Genomic DNA, 9,840 nt, shown 5'->3' with positions numbered 1-9,840 from the left:
ATCCCCACCTCCCTTCAGGGACCCAGAAATAGCTGCCAAAGTCCCAGAATGGGTTTAGCTGATTCATGAGAAACGCAATTAGGGCAGGAAGAAAATGCACTGATTAGTTATCTCTCAGATAGGTTTTGCTGCTATGATTGCAGGTGAGAACTGTAAACTTGGAGACACTTTTGGTTTGTAAGAGCCAAACTGAAGAGGCAATACCAATTGTCCTCATTAACTCTTAATCCACCAGTATAAAGATAATTTGTATTCTGCTTGTAGGGATTAATCTAGGCCAAAGCAAGAGCTCCTAGTGAGCCTAGCACACCAGAAAATCCCAAATACTGAAACAAAAGCTTGAAAATGAGAACACGGTTTAACACATATCATCTCCCAGGTTTTGCAGCCTTGCTATAGAGATCTACAGCTTTTCTGATCCATAACAAGCTGTATGTGACAATAAAGTCTGCTTAATGGGCATGGAGAATTTAGTGACTGAACCAACGGCCTGGACCTAGTAAACATAACAAAAATTCTTTGTAAAACAGATGAAGCATTTTACCAACTAACTAATGAAGAACATTTCTCACAGCTTCTTGTCCGGTTATGTGTCTCCACCATGCTTGTGTACTGCATATGTAATTGCTTACAGATCAGTCTTGGGACACAGATAATTCACATAACCACAGTAATTTTCCCTTATAAATGGATCATACCTACCCTTCCCTGTACACATGATGAAAATGGAGCTTGTTCTTCCTCCCCCGAGTTAGGGGGTAGGATTCAGAAAGTTTTATGAAGACATTAAACATTATTGCTATGGGCAGACCAGAGATTACTGTCTAAAACATTGTATTTTAAAAGACTCCTACAACTGTTTTGACAAGCTACCATTGTTGCCACAGGGCTTTGAAATGCAGAAGGCAAGATGCCCTTAAGCTATAAAAGTGCCTTTCCTTCATCCCACTGAACTGTACTCAGGCTGAGCCAAGTTACAAATTGTTTAAAATTGACATTTTCTACTTTTATTTGAATTGCTCAGGAAAATTTAGAAACACAGGACTGACCTCCCTACTCACCAGAATCAGTCCATAGGCATCATATTGTATAACCCTGTGCATAAAAGTCTTGAGCTTCACCTTAAAACCAGTTGTTCTGTTTCTGAACCACTACCTTATTTGTAGGCTGTTTCAGAACCTCATGTAATTAAAAAACCTTCTTCTGATTTTCAGCCAGAATATAGTCATGGCCAGTTTAGACACATTTTTTTCACAAGCAAATACTGCCATTTAGCTTAAACAGGTCTTTTCCATACCTTGTACTTATTCCCTTATGTATTCTTATTGTCTCACAGTTTTACTCCTCCTATGCTGAACAAGCCTAGTCTTTTTCAGTTCCTTATTCCTAAAGTAAGTCCTTTACTCCGCTAATGAGCTTCAGGACCACAGCAACAATTAACTGTCCATGGGCATTCTAAAGGGCCAGATTTGCACTGCGGCAAAATTAAAGGCAAATGACACACAGCGACCTTCCAAATGTGCTGGGGACCCCTGACTATCCTAGAGCTGCCACGCCACTCTTCTCTAACCCCAATCATCCAGCATTCATCAACAGTTTCAGTTAAGAAAAGGATAAAGCAAAGTCTTGCAGATGCACCTGCTTTAGGAGCTCAACACCACCAAACAACAGGAGGACATCACGGGTGCAAGCTTAGTTTTTTTTATTTCTCAGGCACTTTTGGAACTGATAATTCTTGAAATACTTTATCTAAGAACAAAAGCAGAAAACATCAAGACAGGTTCTTAAATACTCAATAAAAAGCCACTGAAATTAGTCTCAATCTTCCAGAAACTCTCCAAAGGCTTTTAACCAAGGCTAATTGGGGGGAGGTTTTAAAAGTTTAGTGACAGCCTATACAACCAAAGTAATGGGACATGTGTCTATACAAGAACATATTACACAAAGATTGGTATAATTATATTGCCCATGGACTTCAAGATAGATATAATAAACATACTCTGGGAAAAAGAGTGAGAAAAATACAGCATCAGTAATGGGAAAGAAAAAAACAGAGAATATATAATCAAATTTGGTGAGTCAATGTTGATTTTGATGACAAAAAAAAACACACAAGAAAAATTACCTTGAGTATTACAAAAAGCTCCTTATTTGCTAGAGCCTGGCAACTGCAAAACAGTGAATGTCTGAAAGTCAGTAATACAAAGCACTGGATGAACAAACTCTTCTTGACTTGAGAGAAGGAATATTAATTCTGTATCTTTCATTTCTCAGGGTTTGGTTGTGGGTTTGAGTTTGTTTTGGGTTTGTTTTTTTTTATTCTACCCCATCAATTTCCTTATAAATTCTACCCTGAATTTCTCTCTGTAAAGGAACTTCAGAATGATAAATCAGAAAGGCACCGTATCTCTTTCTCATATAGTGAACACGGATTTGATTCCCTGCAGCAAGCAGAGGAGCCTCAGTGCTGTTTCACTATCTCCCATCTAAGTCCATTGCTGAGAAGCATTGGAGAAAAACATCAAGGGAACCAGTGCATTTTCCAGCCTGAAAGGTGAATACTCATCAACAGCATTTATGAATGATGTAGTATTCAGAGTGCACTTGGGAGTCTTTTGTCATGTCATCTATCATGGACACACAGAAAGAAAGACACATGAACTAGAAAATTAATCCTCTATTTCTAGTTTTATCAAGCACAATGTGCCACTGCTGTAGTTCAGTCTAACTTTACGAAATACATTCTGAAGACACTACAGTAGGACAACAGCAATACATTTTACTTAACAAGAGACTTACTGGTTAAATACTATGTTCCAAAGACCTGGGTGAAGGATAAGGTTGGTACACCTCTTCAACATATACATACTTTTTCTTCCCTCCTCAGGTAGTTCTGAAATCTGTAGCAATGAACTACCCCTTAATAAAAAAATAGAAAAAGAGGTATTTCTACTGAAAAGACAGCTGAGTATATGACAAGAGTGTTTAGGACCACCATATCCTTCATAGCTCTCAAAACTAATCAGAAGGCCAAAGGAGAAGTTGCTAATGTAGCTGATTAGACATTTAATTTACAGGTCCTCCTGAGTTATAAGTTTTACCTGTTATTGCTGAATTCTGTTTTAGGCCCCCAACAGTGATTACTCAGGGGACCCAGGTATCTGCGGCCTCTGTTCTTTGACAAGAAATACAGTTTCTTTTTTGTAACTTTACATGTTCTCTGGCCATATATGAAATCTTCTCCAAGTCTGCTTTCACTCATGAGATGTTACTGAGACAAAAGAATATTCCTTGATCTGAAGGAAGATAGCTCAATATACCTACTACATTTGAAACTAAATCTGCCTATGTTTTTGTAGAAGTATTTTTTTTAGCTGTCAAGTGGAAACACTGCTTATAAGGGTGTCGCCTTCCAACAAAGTTAAAATCAGTAGCATGTTCTCAGTGTTCTGTTAAAGCCAGCTCATCAACTAAGTTACTTCTACCCTATTAATCCTACTAAAGTAGGGGCAAGATTTGCCTCGTTAGGAATTTTACTACCCAAGAAAGGTGACAGTTAAGTCCAAACATTTTTCACAGGCATATTTTCCTTTTCTTGTTGGGAGCAGACTGCTATTTTTATGAGCTTTCCTCCATGTTAACTGCTTTTTCAGTCTTTCGACTGATTGAATAGATGGAGTCAGCAATAAGGCAGCTATTGAGCATGGCTGACTGCATCAGGAGGATGCAAAGGCAGCTCTGTCTCTGCTGCTGTCACCACCATGTGAGAGCAGAGCCACTGAAGCAATCGCGTGAGTTAAGCAAAGTCCAGGGCCCAGCTTGTCCATGATCCCCAAGATGTACATCACAGCAGCCAGCACTACACCTATATGCACTGCTGGCCATGATGAGACATAAGGTGTGGATCAGCACAGGATTTACAGAGAAGACAGCAAAGGGAAGGAGATTTCCAGGGGCAGATGCTATGTACATAGACAACCATGCTTTGGCCACTGCTGCTAGATACTGTGCACAGTTACAGCCCTGAGATAGAAGCAAAGCAGCATTTTTGCCATAGATATGGCAAAATCAGTCCTGGCTCTTGGCATCTGCCTACATACAGGAAGGTGGTACACAGTATGGTACACTTTCTGTGGGACAGGAAGTACAGCGCTCAGTATAAGCACCATCTCTGCTGCTTTGAGGAACCAAGGAAACTACCCTTTGTAACCCAGCCCTACTGAGTACTGAACCCTCCAAGAAACTCTTGTTCAGACTGCAGCTTCTGCTAACCAAACAACGCCAAGACTACTAATGTGACTAGGCACATTAACCAACTCTACCACTTCCTGAATGTCAAATGTTGGCAGTTACGTGTAAGAATCAGCAAGCAGTCATCGAACAATCAAGCCCTTGGGTTACACTGCCCCATAACAGACTTGAATTGCTAAAATTCTACTGAAGAGTGAGGCTTTGAAACAGTCTGAAACTTACATATCATGGCATATGAATGAACACAAAGATTTAGAAAACAGACTCCATCATCTTAGAAATGGCAAATGCCCAACTGCAGGTGTGTTTTACTAGCTGAAAAACACTTTTGAACTGTACATCAGTATCATAACAACCACAGGCAGTTCATTATTGTCTCATAGGTTTACCAGATTCCTGCCTTCCTTCACGTGAAGCTCCACTGGTACTTGTACACAATGCAGTAAAGAGCACACAGCAATGCAGATAGCAGTTCTAGCACAGGATACATTCTGCTACCACCCCTTTTAATTACTATTTGCAGTTCAAGGCTGCACAGATTACCTCCACCCACACAAGGTAATTTGAACACTTTTATTTCATATAACTATGTACTGACATGATGTTAACAGTTGCAATTTCAAGAAGTAAAACCCTTAGAACTGCAGTTACAGATCAAGCAGAAAAATCTCAGCTCTTTCCACATGATTCATGGAATCATAGAGAGCTGAGCATAAGAAGGACCTCTGGAGGTCATCCAGTCCAACCTCTTTCTCAAACAAGGGCTAGTTTCAAACTTATATAAGGCAGCCCAGGGCCTTGTCCAGTTGAGTCTTGATGTATCAGGTTTGCATGACAAGGTTTTGGTAGCAGGGGGGCTATAGGGTGGCTTCTGTGAGAAGGTGGTGGAAGAAGGTGATGGCCTAAAGCCAGTGCTCCAGGATGGACCTGCCACTGGCCAAGGCTGATCCCCTAAGTGACAGTGACAGTGCCTCCGCAATAACATATTTAAGAAAGGAAAAATATTACTGCACAGGAGCAATTGCAACTGTAGAGGGGACTGAGATTATGTCAGGGGAACAAATCTGCAGAAACCAGGGTCAGTGAGGAAGGAGGGAGATGCTCCAGGCATTGGAACAGAGGTTTTGTCTGCAGCCTGTGGTGCAGTCAACCCATGGTGAAGCAGGCTGCACCACTCAGCCCATGGAAATAGAGCAGATAACCCCACCTGCAGCTCCGGGAGGTCCACTTTGGAGCAGATATCCATCTGCAACCCGGGGAGGACCTCACACTGGAGCAGGTTTCCTGGCAAGACTTGTGACCCATGGGAGACCCAGGCTGTAGCCCATCAGAAAGACTCACTTTGGAGAAGCTTGTGAAGAACTGCAGCCCATGGAAGGACCCCACTCTGGAGCAGGGGAAGAGTATGAGGAGTCTTCCCTAAAATGGAAGAGCAGCAGACATGACGTGTGATGAATCGACCACAACCGCCATTCCCCATCCCCCACTGCCACTGGTGGGGAGGAGGTAAAGAATTTGGGAGTAAAGCTACACCTGGGAAGAAGGGACAGGTGAGGGGAAGGTATTTTTAAGATTTGGTTTTATTTGTCATTATCCTACTCTGATTTGTTTGGTAATAAATTAAACTAATTTCCCCAAGTGAAGTCTGTTTTGCCTGTGAAGGTAATCACGAATGAGTGATCACTAGTGAGGAGATCACTAGCGAGGAGATCACTAGCGAGTGATCTCTCCCTCTCCTTTACCCATCAGCCTTTGGTTATATTTTCTCTCCTCTGTCCAGCTGAGGGGACTGACTGAGCAGCTTAGGTTGTCATAACCTCCAGCCATGGTCAACCCACCACACCTGAAAATCTCCAAAGAGATTCCACAACCAATCTGGGCATCTATTCCAGTGCTTAACCTCTCTCATTGTGATTTTTTTTTTTCTTATTGCTGTCCACTTGAAGTTTCACTTCTTGCAACTTGCAACCATTGTCTCTCGTTACAACTGCTAGACCCACCTTAGGCTTCTCTTCTCTGGACTAAACAAACCTTGTCCCTCAGCCCAGTCTTTCAGGAGGTTCTCAGTCCCTCAACCACCTTAAAGGCCCAGCTGCTATCATGCTGTATCCATTAGCATGTAGACACACTGAACTGCTTTGCATCAATAGGGTTGAAAGTCATCGTACATAACATAGTGACACCAGCTGCAAGGTCCCAGCCCCTAGGGCACTCCATGAGGCCAGTACTCACCTAAGGCATCTGCCCTTACTGCCAGAACAGAACTAATAGGCAGTCCAGGGAACTAACTGGGTGGAGAACACGTGCCAAAGACTTCAGTGTCAGAGAGGAAAAATAAACAGAAACAGCGATCTGGGAACTGGACAGTCATTCTCAGACAGAAACTCCCACTGACACATGCTCTGAAACTGTGTTGTTAAAACCAGAACAGAAAATTACATGTCTCCTTACTCAGAATTAAAATGAGAATGATCTAGTTTGTGCACAAAAAAAGTGTAACTGAGAGGCTGTCCAAGTTAACAAAAAACAAAGAAAGATTGCTAGCCGATGATATCAATACCAACATTCTCCATTGTCTTGTGTGAAAAATGACCTGTATTGCATACTTACAAACAGTATGTGCATGAGTTCACAAATAAAGAAAACTCAGCTGTTATTTCCATACAGTAAGTTTAGTTAGGCTTATTTGGTTTGGTCTAACTGTTCAACAATAGAAGGAACACACAGCAGTACAAGTCAATGAGGACTACAACCGACCAGAATGCCAAACTGAAACAAAAACACAGCTCTGAACCAGAAGTAACGTATTGAGCAGATGAAGAAGTAAAATTAATGCACTATTACATAACTAAGATAACACGGAGTAAGAGTAAGTGGTGAGATGTAAGCTGGGAGCACTACCAGTATGTGATTAACCTCCAGTTAAAACTCCAGGCCAGAATTTCAGGAGAGGTGAATTGCTGCTGCTACAGTGAAGTCACTACTTTAAATTCACAGAAAGTCCAGCTTTCAGGTTGTGGCTTTTAATATGCTCCAACTTGCTTTGTTCCAACCAAACTGTGTAGGTTGGAACATATAAAAGTGAAGGATGATTCTCAACCTACTCAGGTTCTACGTTCCCTAATTTTTCAAGAATTACTCTCCCATTGACAAATGAATTAGTTTTTCAAATTAAAACTAGGCTTTTTCATTTAATTCTTTTCGCTCTCCCTCTAAGTCAGTCCATTTTGCTTTAAGAACACACTATTATGCAGACTGTGGACCAACCCATGCCTACCACAAGTGGCCTGAACGTCATCTTATCTCTCTGATACACTCTGTTAGAGACAGTAAAGACAGGTTAAATCATTCATTATTTGTAAATTACTATTGCAAATGGATTTTAGATTTTTAAAACTCACTCTGGTGCAGTAACTAAATGGAGTTAAATTCTTGACAATTCTGAAGTTGAGGAAGTTTAAAGGTTAATGTCTGAAAATAAAAAAGAGATTATGGAAAAACAGAACAATGTCTAAGAACAAGACATCGCAGTTTTTAAAGTTCTTTGTCAAAATTGCCTAAATACGCTTTTGAAATGTGCTTTTCCTGCAAATAAATGCAATGCAAATACTAGGTCCTGTAAGGCCTGGTCTATAGCTCTTACCCTAAAAGACAGTCCTAACGATCAGCATAGTTAAGAATGTACTGTAATGTACAGCCTGTTGCATATTTATTCATAGTGGGTATAATTCTCTCCTTAAAGACACTACCAAACTCAGCAACAGCCCCTGCATGAAAATGCAGTTACTCTAGCTTCTATTTAAAAGCATTTATAATAACAATTAATTAACACGCATGATATATTTGCATATTTTTAAAGTACGGACTGTATGATAAGGCACCATAAAACGTATTATTTCAAACATAAAATAACTTAGCAAAATAAATAGTCCTTTAAAATATAGCTTACATACTCCTAAATAAACCCACCTGTAAATACACGCATCTTTTAACAAGTGTACCATCAGTAACTCTAGCTAACTAGGCATAGAAAGGATTTCTGAATACCCCCCAGACAAAATTAATGCTACTCCTCCCTCGGCTACAATAGGCTCTTCCCATTCTATAAGATCTAAAAGCTCTTTGTTTCAAATTTCCAGTCAGAGAGCAGCTAATCCTTTACTAGTTCATAATAACACACTGAGCTGTGTTCCAATATTCAAATACAATATATATGCATTTTCTGGAGTGAAATCTAACGTAAGTTTCAGGACCTGAGAATCCCCTAACTGCAAAAAGAAGTTTCTTCTGAAAGAATGCAATCAGAAACAATGATACACACAATCCAACTAACTGCTGGAGCAAAAGCTGAGAGCTGGGACACAGATTTCATCCCTAACTATGCAACTTCCAATGATCTTGACAATCACGAAGTCGTGATACATTTCAGTTTTCAGATCATCATGTTTAAGATGCTAATATATTTCTAGTAAGTATTTTGAAAGTCTCATAAAAAGTGAACTGGTTAAATTTAGCCTTATGAAATGTAATTTAAATACAACAAAATCTTTTACTGTAAGGGTGGTTGAACACCGGAACAGGTTGCTCAGACTGTGAAACCTCCACCTTTGGAGATACTCAAAACCCAACTGGAGACAGTCATGAACAAATGTGCTCTTAGATGATTCTGCTTTGAGCTGCAGGGTTGAACTAGATGACCTACAGAAGTATTTCCCAAGCACCACTATTCTGTGCTTTTCTAATAATTGCATGTATTATAAAACATTTTTGGTGCATTATGAGTTTTTTTGTTTTGAAACCCAGAAAAACAGACACAGAGGTAACTTCTGACTTTAGACTCTCCATCCTCACAAGTAACCCTTCTCACAGGTTTATCAGGCTACATACTGTCTCTCATTAGACAGGAACGATTCTTTTCATTCTCTGACACATTATGTGTCCTTGCACAGGTTCAGAGTTATAGTTATAATCATGCAATGATATTTCTTTTCATCCTGTGACCCTTGGGAGTAACTAGGCTACACAGAAAAGTGTTTTTCAAGTGGCAAAAACAGATGTACAAGCTGAGTCCATGAATAAAAATCACAAAACACAGTATTGCTTAGCATATAAAACTGTACACCTAAAAACCCCTGCGTATTTGTGTATTAGTTCACTGCAATTTTTATACAGCAAAGCTACAGGGGAAAAAAAATCCATTTGCTTACTAATGTGCTGTAATACACCATGATCACTCTGAACAGTACAAGTACTCCATGTGTAAACTGTACCCAATTTGTCGTATGTCCTCCCTTAAGAGAATCTTTCAGTCAGATAAATCTAACAATTTTCTATCATCTTGCTATTTATGGATTCTTTATAATGATTCTTACACATCTTATCCAGATAGTAGTAACAAAACTTATCCCAACTTCCTTTAACTGGCACTTTCAAGTTGGCAAGTTTCAAATCCCATGTTGCATTACAACTTAGAGCCTTCTGAGGTGTTTACAAACCACCATTTGTTGCTTAACAGAAGAAACCACTTGAGCTATTCACACTTCTGTTCTTACCGTCATAAAAATAAGGCCATAAACCCAAGTCTTTAAA

Source organism: Pezoporus flaviventris, unplaced genomic scaffold (genome assembly GCF_033815535.1).
Source record: "Pezoporus flaviventris isolate CSIRO_AGI_PZ_B2104156 unplaced genomic scaffold, CSIRO_AGI_Pfla_v1 ptg000082l, whole genome shotgun sequence".
NCBI classification, from domain to species: Eukaryota; Metazoa; Chordata; class Aves; order Psittaciformes; family Psittacidae; genus Pezoporus; species Pezoporus flaviventris.
The sequence above is the reverse complement of the archived record's forward strand: the minus strand, read 5'-3'. Positions refer to the sequence as shown.